The sequence below is a fragment of the Acomys minous genome, assembly GCF_964271855.1.
Source record: "Acomys minous genome assembly, chromosome: 19".
NCBI classification, from domain to species: Eukaryota; Metazoa; Chordata; class Mammalia; order Rodentia; family Muridae; genus Acomys; species Acomys minous.
This window is the reverse complement of record NC_140499.1, coordinates 2,546,085-2,560,766: the sequence shown is the minus strand read 5'-3', so window position 1 is coordinate 2,560,766 and position 14,682 is coordinate 2,546,085. Positions and strand designations below refer to the sequence as shown.

General features: G+C 37.8%; 1 protein-coding gene across 4 annotated transcripts in view; it reads right to left on the bottom strand.

Moving 5' to 3' along the window:
• TBL1XR1 (TBL1X/Y related 1) overlaps positions 1-14,682 on the bottom strand; it is a 152,832-nt gene that overhangs the window by 64,793 nt on the left and 73,357 nt on the right. For 3 of the 4 annotated variants that reach the window (XM_084769783.1, XM_084769785.1, XM_084769784.1), the window contains exon 2: positions 14,578-14,638. The gene's annotated coding sequence lies outside the window, so the exon portion shown is untranslated. Of the gene's footprint in view, positions 1-2,452; positions 2,510-14,577; positions 14,639-14,682 lie in introns of all 4 variants that reach the window. The other variant, XM_084769786.1, reaches the window with a different exon arrangement.

Genomic DNA, 14,682 nt, shown 5'->3' with positions numbered 1-14,682 from the left:
ATATAAAAGACATACTTATTAGAACTATACCTGACTTCACAACCAAGACGTGAAAAGTCAGAAGGGTCTGGACAGATGTCCTGCAGACTCTAGGAGACCATAGAACTACTTTACCCAGCAAAACTTTCAATCTCCGTAGATGGAGAAAACAATATAGTCCATAATAAAGTCAATTTTAAATCACCTCTATCTATAAATCTAGCCCTACAGAAGGTACTAGAAGGAAAATTCCAATCCAAGGGGATTAACTACACCCACAAAAATACAGACAATAAATAATCTCCTATTAGCAAAACCCCGAGACAGAAAGACACATATGCACCACACACACACAACAACAACAACAAAAAAAACAACACGAATTAATAATCCTGTTGGTCACTGATATATCTCTCATATCAATAGACTCAAAGCCCCAACAAAATGTCAGAATAACAGATCAGTGAGAACACAGATCCATTCTGCTGCTGCATATAAGAAATATACTTCAACATCAAACATATACATTACCTCAAGGTAAAGGATTAGAAAAAGTTTGTAAAATGGGCCTAAGAAACAAGCTGGTAAAGTGATTTTAACATTAACAGACTTCAACCCAAAGTTAAGAAACTGAGGATACTTCTTAAACAGGAGGGAAAAAAAAGATGATTTTTCTTTCATTTTTTTAAAGATTTATCAATTCATAACATCTATGCCCCAAACACAAGGACACCTATGTGTCTAAAGGAAGTAGTACTACAACTTAAATCACATATGTATCCTCACACACTGATAGTGGGAGACGTCAATACCCCACTCTCAAGAACGGACAGGACATCCAGACAAAAACGAAACAGAAATACTGGAGCTAACAGACATTATGAACCAAATGGACCTAATGGATAGCAAGAAAACATTTCACCCAAATGCAGAAGAACAAACATTCTTAGCACTACTCAGAACTTTCTCCAAAATCTACCACATACTCAGTCACAAAGGAAGTCTGAAATAACTCCCTGCATCCTAACAGACCACCATGAATTAAAGCTGGACTTCAACAACAGAAACTGCTGAAAGTCTACAAATACATGAAAACTCAACATCTCCCTACTGAATGATCAAGGCAGTATGTAATTTCTTTCTAGAAACTGAAGACTTCCTAGAATTCAATGAAAATGAATATGCAACATATCCAAACTTATGGGACATAATAAAAGCAGTGCTAAGAGGGAAATTTATAGCACTCAATAGCTGCATAAATAAATGGGAGAAATCTCATACTAGCAACTTAGCACACACCTGAAAGCTCTAAAACAACAAAAACAAAGATCAAAAACAAAGAAAAATCCAAGGAGTAGATGTCATGAAATAACCAAACTAAGGATTTTAATCTATAAAACAGAAACAAAGAATCAATGAAACAAAGTGTTGCTTCTTTGAGAATAATCAACAAAGTCTTACCAAACTAACTAAAGACACTAAGAGAATATTCAAATTGACAAAATTAGAAAAGGAAGGGACATAACTACAGCCTCCTAGGAAATCAAACAAAAAACAAAATAAAAAACACTAGGTTATCCTTTTAAAACTTGTACTCGACAAAATAGGAAAATCTAAAAGAAGTGGGTAATTTTCTCAATAGATACCATGTACCAAAGTTAAGTCAAGATCAGATAAACAGTTTAAATATACTTATACCCCTTAAGAATAGAAGCTGTCATAAAGAGTTTTCCAAAAAGCAAAAACAAACAAACAAACAAACAAACAAACAAGCAAACAGAAAGTTCAGGGCCAGATGGTTTTAGCCAGAATTCTACCAAACTTTCAAAGAAGAGCTAAGGCCTATACACTTTTAATTATTCCACAAGATATATACAGAAGGAATATTGCTAAATTCATTTTATGGGGCAACAGTTACCCTGACACCCAAACCACAGAAAAATTCAACAAAGAGAGAACCTTAAAAGCCAATTTCCTTCATGAACATAGATGTAAAAATACTCAATAAAATACTAAGCCAAAGCAAAAAACACATTTAAAAAAAGACCATCCACGATGATCAAGTAGGCTTCACCCCAAATATGTAGAGATCACTCACCATATGAAAATCTGTGAATATATTCCACCATATAAACAAATGGGAAAAAAATGCAGAAGAGACCTTTGACAAAATCCAACACCTCTTCATGATAAAAGTTTTGGAGAGATTAATGATTAAAAGCACATACATAAACATAAGAAAGGCAATTTACACTAAGCCAATAGCCAGCATCAAATTAAATGTGGAGACAAAGCCAAAACAATTCCATTAAATGATAAAGCTGTTCACTCCATAACTATACAATATAGTAATTGAAGTTCTAGCCAGAACAATAAGGTAAACAAAGGAGATCAAGGGGATACAAAAAGAAAAGAAGTTGAAGTGCCATTATTTGCAGATGATAGTATACATAAGCGACCCAAAAAATTTTACCAGGGAACTCCTATAGCTGATAAACACCTTCAGTGAAATGGCTGGATACAAGATTAACTGGAAAAAGAAAAAAAAAAAAATCAGTAGCCCTCCTACACAAATGATCAATGGGCTGATAAACAAATGAGGGAAACAACACCTTTTAAAATAACCAAAAATAATATAAATATCTTGGGATAACTCTAACCAAGCAAGTGAAAGACTTGTATGACAAAAACAGGACTTTGAAGAAAGAAATTGAAGAAGATATCAGAAAATCTGGAGAGATTCCCTCATGCTTATACATTGGTAGAATTAACACAGTAAAACTAGCCATCCTACCAAAAGCCTTCTACAGGTAAAATGCCCAGCAAAATTCCAGAATAATTCTCTACAGACCTTGAAAGAACAGTATTCAGCTTCATATAGAAAACCAAAACTCCCAGGATAGCTAAAGCCATCCTGAACAATAAAACTGTTAGAGGTCTCACCATTCCCAGTTTCTAGTCATGCTACAAAGCTATAGCAGTGAAAACAGCTTTATTCCTAATAGTCAGAAACCAGAAACAGCCTAGACGTCCCTCAAATAATTGATAAAGAAAATGTGGTACATTTACACAATGGAATATTACTCAGTTATTAAAAATAAGGAAATCATGAAATTTGCAGGCAAAATGGTAGCAACTAGAAAAAAAATTGTCCTAAGTGAGGTAACCCAGACCCAGAAAGACAAATGGTATGTATTCACTTATAAGTGAATACTAGCACATAAGTAAAGGACAATCATGCTACAATGCACAGATCTGGAGAGGCAAAGTAACAAGGAGGGCTTGGGAAGGGGGTACCACGGCGGGGGGGGGGGGGGGGTGTAGACGGCAGCACATGGATCTTCCTACAAAGGGGAAATCTATTTCATGGGTAGACAGACTGGGAGCTGGTGGGGATGGAAAGAGGAGTGTTCAGGCAGACAGAGGGAGAGAATACTGTGGGAGAAAATTGGAATGGGGGGTGCGCACTGGGAGAGCAAAGTAGAAACCTAGCGCAGTGGAAATTTCCTGGAATACATGAGAGTGACCCCAGGTAACATCTCTTAGGACACAGAGCCCAAACTGACCATTTTCTATAACCAGACAGGGCTCCTAACAATGGAACTGGTACATCAACCCACAAAACCTTTGAGCTACACAATATGTACTGCCTGTAGCTGTGCTAGGATAATTGTGGCACAAAGCTTGTAGGATTGGCAAACCAAGGACTGGCCCAATTTGAGGACCAGACCAGAGAGGGAACCCATGCTGGACACTGCATGGATATCCAGGAACCAGAATCTGGGCAACCCAGAGACCCAGGATAGAACCATATATGATTGGCAAACAAAACAAAACAAAACAAATGAACAAAAGCAAAAAACAAAAACAATGAAATTATTCCTAATGATATTCTGCTATACTAATAGATGGTGCGCAACCCAATTGTCATCAGAGAGGCATTATCCAGATACTGACTGGAGCAGATTCAGAGACTCACAGCCAAGCACTAAGCTAGCAAAGCAAGGGAAACCCAGAGAAGTGGGGGAGGAAAGATTCTAGGAACCAGAGGCATCAAGGACACCACAAGGGCTCATAGGGACTCACAGAGACTTCAGCTACAATTATGGAACCTGTATGAGTCTGAGCTAGTTGATTTATTATTTAGCATATATATTTTGATTGTATATTTTTGTGTTCTTATGTGACTCCTAACAGTGAGAATGGGGTATATCTCTGATGCTTCTGCCTGCATTTGGGACCCTTGACCTCCTATGTGCCTAGCCTTATTGTAATTTGTTATGCTAAATTCTGTTAATATCCCTAGGAGGTGTTTTTTTTTTTATTTATTTGTTTTTGTTTTTAAAGAGAAATGGCAGAGTGTATCTGGGGAAAAGGGAGATTAGGGACTGAGAAGAGTGAAGGTGGGGAATATAATGTTTGAGTAGTCAGGATGTAATACATGTAAAGAATAAAATTCTTTAAAAGTTTTTTTTTAACTTGTTCTTACAACATTTTATTTAACTCACCTTACCCACATTTCCCATCTGTACTTTCACTCATAGCAAACAATGACCAGAAAACACATAGTAAAAATCCAAAAACATCTCAGAAGTTTTAAGTGGCTTTTATTATACTGAAGCTACAAGTGCTCCGGTTTCATTATTACCGTCATTAACCAAGATAATGACAGTATCTTGAGCATAATTCATAAATTAAACTCTATTACACGTGTGTGTGTGTGTGCAGGAAAACCTCATATATATGGTGCATCCCATGCTCGGGAGTCCATGACAAACATACCCCATTTCCAGGTTTAGAAGTTACTTAGTATTTTCAAATTAAGTATTTTCCCTTAAAAAACAAAAGGTGTCTGCTACTTTACTAAACTAGCACAATCCCTAATGATCTTGTCATAGATTTGTTCTTATCCCCACTAATAAATATAATATTGATCCCTCATGAAGGTACTTTTCTTTGCAACAAATGGATCATCACAGAAAACCACAACCAGTGAAAATACAGAGTTGTGGAGCCCAGACGCAACTGATACACCTGCAATACATAAGACAAGGATCACAGAGGAAGAAGGGACAAGCAGAAGAACAAAGCAGTTTGCTGAGAGTGTGTTTCTTAGGAATGTCAGAATCTACACCCATAAAGTCTCATCAACATGACTGCCTAACCATGAGCTGAAGACAGCAATGGAGATGCCAAAATGGACAAGGAAAAGCTCAAGAGGCCACAATTACACACACACACACACACACACAGGCAGCTAAGAAACACTGAGTGAAAGAAATAGTCTTTCCCATGGAAAAGCACCCTAACTGGCCAGTCCTGAAAACATGTGTACATTACAGAGACTGAGCAGGTTATATTTATATATTTAGGAACATACACATAACAGTTAATGAAAAAAGAAAGGTCAAGTTTTGAAAGAGCAAAAAAGGGTATATGGTATGGCTTGGAGGGAAGGGACAAATAATGCAATTGTATTATATTATCAAAAAGTAAAAGAAATAATTAAAAATAGAATAAATAAAGCTCTCAATACAGTAAGCATTTTATCTCTTTAGTATATGCAGTGGTTACTCATTTCCAATTGTGCAACTGCTGCTGATCCCATTGAGAGGGCATTAACATGCCTAAATCTACGGTAGTGGCAAAAAAAACTGGTGTATGTACATTAAGATTGATAAAAGAGAAATCTATTTTGAAAAAAATTCCATTCCTATTATGTGGCTAGAACACATAGTTTTTGCAAGGGTTAATGAATAAGAAGCTTACTGCTTTAAAATAGGTGCACTAACAAGAACTGGCCAGGTGTGCTGCAGCACAACTTTAACACCAGCATTCAAGAAGGGGCAGAAGGTAGAGTTTGAGGCCAGCCTGCTATGTGTAACCGTTCTTCTAGGCCAGCTAGGCTGACCGTATCTCAAACAAAAACAAAAACCACAAACAATAACAAAACAAAACCCAATACTTTAGTTAGATGTCAGATATGGTGGCACACTAACTAGCATGTGGGAAGCAGAGACAGGAGGATCAGAAATTCAAGGCCAGTCTCTGCTGCTTTGGGAGCATGAGGATAAGATAAAACTCTGTCTCTAAAAACCTAAAACCAACCAAAAAGCATGACTTCAACTACCCAAAAATGAGATAGACTGGCTGAATAAACTAGAATCAACCTTCTTTATTCCAAGAAACATAACTTATGGCTAAAGACACTCACACACTAGGAGCCAAAGAATGGAAAGCAATCTATCAAAAGAACAAAACCTGCAAACAGGCAGCACAGCTACCCTGACAACTGATGAAAGATAAAGAAGGTTACTACATGCCTAGCAAAGAGAACAATTCATCAAGATGTAACAACTGTAAAGGTAAATCTACCAAACACTAAGGCTCCCCAATCTCACATTACAAGTGCCAGCCCAGATAGGCCCTGATATCAGATGAGGATGAGTATGGGGCCCCAAATTCATCTTAGATAGGAGACCCCAAACTGAAAACCAGCTAAGAAAATCAGGGGCAAAACTACAGCACAGACAATGTGGGCACAACAATTACTTATGGCATACTGCAGCCAGCAGAAACCAGCATACATTCTCAATAGCCAAGGAAAACTCTTAAAACAAGACTACAGGCTACAAACCAAGCATTACCAAATGCAAAAGAATCAAAATAAACAACCTCTCTTATCCATCAGATCAATATACAATAAAACTAGAAATTGCTAGAGAACTGAAGAAATTACAGGAATTCATGGAGACCAAACAATATACCCTTAGATGACCAATGAAAACTTTAGCAAAGAAAAAGTTCCTAGAATCACAGGAATATAAAAGCTAATAGGCCAGGACATTTAGGGCCCACCTAAGGCAGTTCTAAGAGAAAAACTTATAGCTCTGTGTACATAGAGTGTGTGTGTGTGTGTGTGTGTGTGTGTGTGTGTGTGTGTGTGTGTGTGTGTGTGTGTGTGTGTGTCAGAGACAGAGAGGAGAGACAGAGACAGAGCAAGCTTGCTAACCTTAACCTAACAATGGACCCTAATGTCCTGGAAAACAAGAGTAATACAAATGTAAAAGCAGCAGAGAGTAAAAGATCAAGGCAGGAATGAGGGACACTGAGGGTAAATATAACCATGCATACAAACAGACAAAAAGCACTAGTTACTTGAAAACAAAATCAGAATAACAAACAATAGCCTAACTGGACAGAAGTAAAAAGAAAGAAAAAGAACACTCAAATTTTAAAAATTAATGGTAGAAGGGGAGAAGTTACTACAAATTTCAATTTAATAAGTCAGTCATTAAGGGAGTCTGTAAAAGTTTAAACTCATAAAATCTATATGGAATGGATAAATTCCTAGGCCATGTATAAGCTACCAGAATTAAGAAGATATGAGCAACTTGGTATCAGTGCCATTGAAGCAGATATTTAAAAGCTTCACAACAAAGAAAAGTCATATTCAGATGGATTCATTGGCAAATTCTACCAAACTTTTAAATGCTTTTACACTTATTTTCTTGAGGAGAGAAGGGGATGTCATGTCTCACACATGAAGTTCAGACGACTGACACTTAGAAGAGCATTACACTGATAGCCAAACTTGATAAGGACACAAGATCAGCTAGCTATAATTTCTCCAATGAGTACATAGGTAAAAACTCTCAGAAAATTCTTACAAATTCAAGAATGCATTAAGATCACACACCATGACCAAGTTTATTTTATCCTAGAGATGCAAGGTTGGTTTAACATACACAGACAGCTAAGTGTAACTCAGCACATAAAAGGAATTAAAGGCAACATCCCTTCATAATAAAAACACAAGAATTAGAAGGAACATTGTTCCATAACAAAGGTTGTATACAGCAAACCTATGGCCAACACTATGCTAAATAGAACAAAACCTGTTTCCCTAAAATTGGACTGAGCCGAGGGACCCTGTTCTATTCTTATTCACCATGGTGCTCTGAGTCTTACCTGGGTTGCTCTTTTTCGTTGATCTACTCCTAGACACATCATCCAACTTTGCTGAGCAATCTGGCTATTCCACTCGAAGCATAGAAGTGTAGAGGGGTGGGGGTAGGGGTGTCTCTACCACAGGTCAGTCAAATAGTTCAATTCTATAGGGATTAATAAACCTAAAGAGCCACTCTCATGGTTCTAAGCTTAGTAGGAGTCTTGTGAAATGAAATTAGATTTTATGTGGTGTGTGGAATGACTGCAGAATCAGAATAAAAAGAAAACAGGACAAGCAGGACTGATGGATCACACACTTATCTATGAAGCAAGAATTGCTCTTGGAACACGTCAAGAAAAAGGCATGCAGACAGCCTTAACAACACCTTCTGGCAAAGACATCAATCAGAAGAGCAGGAACAACCTCACCTGATCACAAGGGGTGCTCCAAAACGCCCATTACACACAAACTCTCTCTCTCTTAAAAAGGTTATGTGTACGTAGGCTGCCTGCATGTGTATCTGTGCACCTTGAGCCTGATACTCAAGGAGGCCAGAAGAATGTATAAAATCCCAGGAGATTGTTGTGAGTCACCAGGTGGATATTAGGAATTGAATCCAAGTCTGGAAGATCAGCAAGGGCTTTAATTGCCTAACTATTGCCTCTATTAACTCCTATACCTACATTTTAAAAACTAGGCAAAACGACTACAAAAATATACTATACGATGAAACTGTACTCAATCAAAAGTTTAAATTCTAAATAGCTAACCAAAATGCCCAGTCTGGGTGTAGAGCTCACACAGAAAGATTGCCTAAATGCTTAAACAAGTGTGGCCTCATCTCTCTCATCCCAGCACTCAGAAGCCCAGGGACCTCACCTGTGTTCGGTCAGGTTGATGACATAATGAGGTTAAAGCCAACCTGAGCTTCAGAGTCAGACACACACAGACACACACACAGACACACACATACACAACAATTTTAAAAGACACTAAACATAATGGTAAATCAGTGGGGCACAGGGGAGGAGAAAACAGAAAGCAGCACTTATCCATTTCCAATTCACAGAGGAACATTTGCCTAGCTGTCCTGAAGGAAACATCAACATGAACAGCCAGGAGGAATAGAGTATTTAGAAGGATAAGAAGAAAAAAATAATAATAATAAATCAATTGAAGCCCAGCCTGGGATACATACATACATACAGACATACAGACATACATACATATGTATATACATACATATATACATACATATATACACATGCTTAATGACATGTCATTATTATAGAATTATTTTATTATTCACTATTAAATATAACTAAGATACTGGATAAAATTATGACTTAACAATAATTACATGTTGTATTATTAATATGTAACCAATATAGCAATTATTATAGTTAACATTAGCTATTGTTATTATGATTACTAATATTTAACATATTGGTGAGTTTTTTCCTTTATAGTCTATTTTTTAGTATTTCCTAATTTATTATGTATACTACATGTATAAGAATACAAAGTAATCAAGTTTATGTGAACATCATTAACAGTCTTTTCCATCATAAAAATACTGTCAGAGGAGTTGTATTTTAAAAACAAAATGCTAAATTTGTAACAGAAACACCTTATCACTTATACATTGCTTCCCCCTATCAACCACATCCTGAGCTCGATACTGTGGCCTCAGCACTGCTTTATACTACAAATATCAGAATGTAGAGACAAGAGTTAACTTGGGGACTACGGACACGTAGAAGATGATATTAAGAATGTCTTGTTGTGAGATGGCTTAAGACTCTATCAATGTCTGCTATGGTCAATTTAAAGACTAGAAAGTCAGCTTGAAAAAACTCTAGATTTAGCCAAGAAAATGTGACATCAATAATAAAACCACAAAGCAATAAATATGTCAAATGTTCAAATCCACAGTACACAATAACACTTAAACAAACCCTATCTTCTAGCAACCTGGGAAACAAGTCAATATTTTCAAACTAGTAAGGAAAGGAGAACCCAATATGTATGCCTGTCCTGTATAGGCCAGGACACTGAGGCCTGGGGAGGTTTTCTTTACAGAAACATTAATGTTTGTGCACACTCATGGAATAATGAATTTGGGGTGTAGGCCATGATTACCAATGAGCATCCTCGGCAATTAGATGCTCCTTTGGGGATGTACTCCGCCTCCCTAGCCTTCAGACAACCAGGGTAAGAGCAAAATTAGAGTTAACCCTTAGACCTAGATGTTGATTTGCAGAAAACACAAGAAGATGAACATTTCTCTAAAGAGATAGAATTAACAAAACACAGTCAGGGAAACTTTATAGAAAGACAGAGAGGGATAATTAAGTAAACTGTGCATAGCAACTAGGCATCTTGTTGCTGTTCTAGGAAAAGATACTAAGTTCAAGAAACTTAAATGGCTATTAAAAATTGTCATCTCACACCTATTAGATAACCAACATATGGACCACAGTATGGAAATTCTCAAAAAAGTGCAATTAAAATATCTACATGTTCCTGAGACAAAAAGCCTGCTCTAAAATTCCAAAAAGAACTTCTTAAAATCTGTAATCAGGATCTCAAATAATTCTACTATGCAATGAACCAAAAGAGAAGCAATCCAAATGCCCACAAAGCCAAACATGGTTTGTATGTTAAGCCTTTGTAAAGGAGAAAATAGTCGGGGTTTGATGGTACATGCCTTTAATCCCAGTGCTCAAAGAGACAGAGGCAGATGGATCGCTGTTAGTTACAGACCAGCATGGTCTGCATTGCAAGCACCAGGCCAGCCAAGCTAAATGAGACCAGCTCTCAAAAAATGAAAAGAAAATAGAGGAAAGTGTACGACTGGCTACAACATGGATGGACTTCAAGACACCACATATGGAAGCTGAAAGAAGACAATCAGAAAGAGACAAATATTGTTACAAGGACTCTAAATTACTCAAACCCAGTGTAATGAAGGAGTGAAAAAGCTACAGGTCTAGGCAGACTGTTATAAAGCATTCAACCACTGCTGACACCTGCAGTAACATTGGTGTTACCACCTGTTATGCAGTTTCAAATATGAATATAAAGTATACTTACATTCCATCTCACATGAAAAAAATTAATACCAGTTTAAGGCTGAAGAACGCTATTGTGATTATGCAGTAGTCTATAACTTCCAATATAGAAATATTGTGGAATAAAACTGGTGGATTGGTGACAGGGAACCACTGGCCAGAGGGAAGGTCTGTAACAGGCAGGCCATGGGTGAGAGAAGGAGCCATGACTTTTCTCTCAATACAGGTTTGAAACTTTAAAAAAAAAAGTCAAAATAAGCCTACATCCTTTAGCCAGTGAGTCCCACTAACTTGATGAGAATTCTTGAAAAAATATAAAATAATTTGCAGAGGAAAATCCTGGTCTCATGAAATGCATTTTAAGATGTTGGGCTATTTAAGCTGAATGTATGACCAGGGAAGACAATAAAGGGATCATCAATTCCCACAGCATTTATATCAGCAGTGCTAACCAGGACCAGGCATTGTCATGGAACCTCTGCACATGATACGTCCATAGAGACTTACATTGGAGGCACAGACTTCTACTTCTAAAACTACACTGTACACACATCCTGTATACACCAAACCTTCCCTACAGCTCCTGCCATATAGTCTCAAAGTTTATGTTAGGCCCTCTAGCCAGTGGAAGGTCTTGACCCTCTTTTGGGCAGAAGAAACTGTATCACTAGACACACGGAAGCTTCACATCCAGGACAGAACAAGCAAGCACACTCCTTAGTACACAGCTTAAAATTCAGTAATAATTCATTTCTGGAATGTTCTATTTACTGTTTCCAGATCTTGTTGATATAGGTAATGAAATCTCCATAAGTCACAAGGTGTGTAGGAAAAACCACTGTGCTTTATGCACAAGTGATCAGCCAAATAACATGTCATTTGAGGTTCCTAGGAAAACCACATTTTGATCTACCTCTAAACACAGGACACACTGCTGCATGTACGAACGGCTTCAGAGTCCTGAGAGAAACTGGTTTTGCTCTTTAACATTGGCCTCTGGGTCGCGTGAGTGCATGAATGCCTTCATGTATTTTACCCACATACAATTAACCAGAAGTTTAAAGTTTGTGATGACACATAAATCATTTCAGAGATTGTCAGCAATATTATCAAATGTTTGAAATTATCAAATTTAAAGTACAGCCTATGAGCTGTTTCAAACACAGAAGCAGTAATAGTGTCTAATGGTGGTCGACCCAGGGGAGGAAGGCCTGAGGAGATAGCTGGCTGTCAGGGAACAGTTTCACAACTTAGGACTCTACCAACTAATGGAAACCTAACTCTCATGAATGAGAGCTTCCAACGAAACAAAGGTTTCCTCAGAGCAAATGTGACTACTCCCCCAGAGAGCTGCAGCCCACAAGACACCAGCTCCTTGAGCAAATGGAGAGCAGCCCATAAATTAATGAGAAACCAGAGCCTACTGACATTCTACTCCTCCTCCATCAACTGAAAGAAGGAAAAGTGAAGGACAGAGAAGGAAAAAAATCAGATTCTTTCTCTAGTAAGAATCTAGAAGGGGGATGGTGAAGTGGCCCAGCAGGTAAGGGCATTTGCCACATCTCAGGAAACTACACAGAAAGAAACCTGATATCCAAAAGTTGTTCTCTGCTCACCCTGTGGAGGAATAAGTTTAAAAGGCACCAGTTGGGGGCTGGAGAGATGGCTCGGCGATTAAGAGCACAGTGTGCTCTTCCAATGGTTCCGAGTTCAATTCCCATTGCCAAGAACCACATGGTGGCTCACAAACCATCTATCCCCTCAAATGCCCTCTTCAGGCATGCAAGTGTACATACAGACAGAGCACTCATATACATTAAAATAAATAAAATCTTTTTTTTTTTTAAACAAAATAAAAAAAAGCACCAATGGGTGGTAAATGGCTGCTGGGGCTGGGGGTAGTCCTTTCTTTTCAGAAGTGTAGCCATTGGTATGCTGTCCCTGATCCAGCAAATAACTCTACACCCAGTAGCCAACATTAGCCAACATGATTAAGCATGGTTAATGTGGTGGCACTCACCTTCAGCCCCAAACTCTCTGAATTCTAGGCCAGTTTGGGCTAAAAGGCCCTATCTAAAAAAAATAAAAAGGAGAAAAGGCCTTAAAGTGTAAGTGTGTGTGTGTGCGCGCGCGCGCACGCGGGGGACGGGGGGGGGGGGGGGGTGGGGGGGACGGGGGACAGACATATGTGCATGTTAGAAACAAGAAATATTCCAGAGTGGGGGATGGGAGACGAGAGGAAAATGGAAAGTATGTCAAAATGCATTGTACCCACAAACTAAATTGTCAAATAATCTTTTAATTAAAATTCTTCCTAGGGACATGAGGCAAAGTAACCCCTGCTCTTAACCAGCATTCAAGCCATCTTAAGGCACCACCTGCTATAGCTATTTTTAGTCATCCTATTCACATCTAACCCCTTTTACTTCAAGCTGTTCTGTATGCCAGTTCTAATCGAGTTCTATAAACCTTACTTTCTACAATTCCTTGACTTAGTGTTTGAAGCTGAAATTTGATAAAGCAAAAAATAACAATGTTTGGTAATGTGGTATGACAATATGTTTATGTACATTTGGACAGAAGAGACGGTTGTTCAGGAGTCCATGAATGTATTGGGCTCTCTGACTTTGGCAGTGTTTTGTGACTTAGGAAAAGTCAACAGTAGATTTGAACAGTAGTGTGTTTGGGGGATAACAAAATGTAGTCACTATTGCATGACAGCTGAGACTTATAATCCAAAACTAAAGACTTCAAAAGCTTTCTAAAGTAGTAAATATATCTCCCGCTAAAGTTATCAACTAAATAAAACTATAAGGCTTATACATTTTAACTGAATGTTAACTAGGCACATCAGCATAAGCACAATGCCCTAAAACCCACTAAAGTGATGAACAAAAATAAAGGAACTATTACTACTAACAGAAAAATTTTAACAAAAAATTCTATTCACACAATGTAGTTCATTTCACAAAAGATCACATTTACATCACATTTCTTTAAAATCTTAATGTAGTGGTCTCGATGAGAATGGTCCCAAAAACTTATATATTAGAATGTTTGGGTCCTAGTTGCTAAAACTGTCTGGGAAGAATTAGAAGGTGTGGCCTTATTGGAAGAGATATAAACACTGGGGGTGGACTCTGAAGTTTCAAAAGCCCATTTTTGAATTCCCATTTTACTCTCACCCTCTCCACCATATGGCTGCTGTCTCAACATGTAAGCTCTCAGCTATTGCACCATGCCAGCCTGCCTACTACCATGTTCCATGCCTTGATGGCATGGACTAGCCCTTTGAAAACTGTAAGCTTCCATTAAATGCTTTCTTCTATAAGTTGCCTTGGTCATGGTCACTCATCAGAACAATAAAAAATAAGACACGTGGTAACCATAAAAATGACTGGAAAATGAGAATCTTCAAAGGAGGGGCTCCTTTTACTAAAAATTCTAAATTCTTAAATGGAGTTTTCTCAGATTGTTGAGAATATTTTAATTCTCAAGTCTCTAAAAAACAAGAATAAGCATAGCTATAATAACACCGACAGGGAACAGAAGAAAAAGGGAGAGGCATCTTACCATTGGCAGTGCATTGATGTGAGGATGTGCAACCGGGTATCTGACCACCAATCACAAGTTGCTGAGAATAAGAAAAAGGGAAATCATTTCAGTTTTCCCAAATTC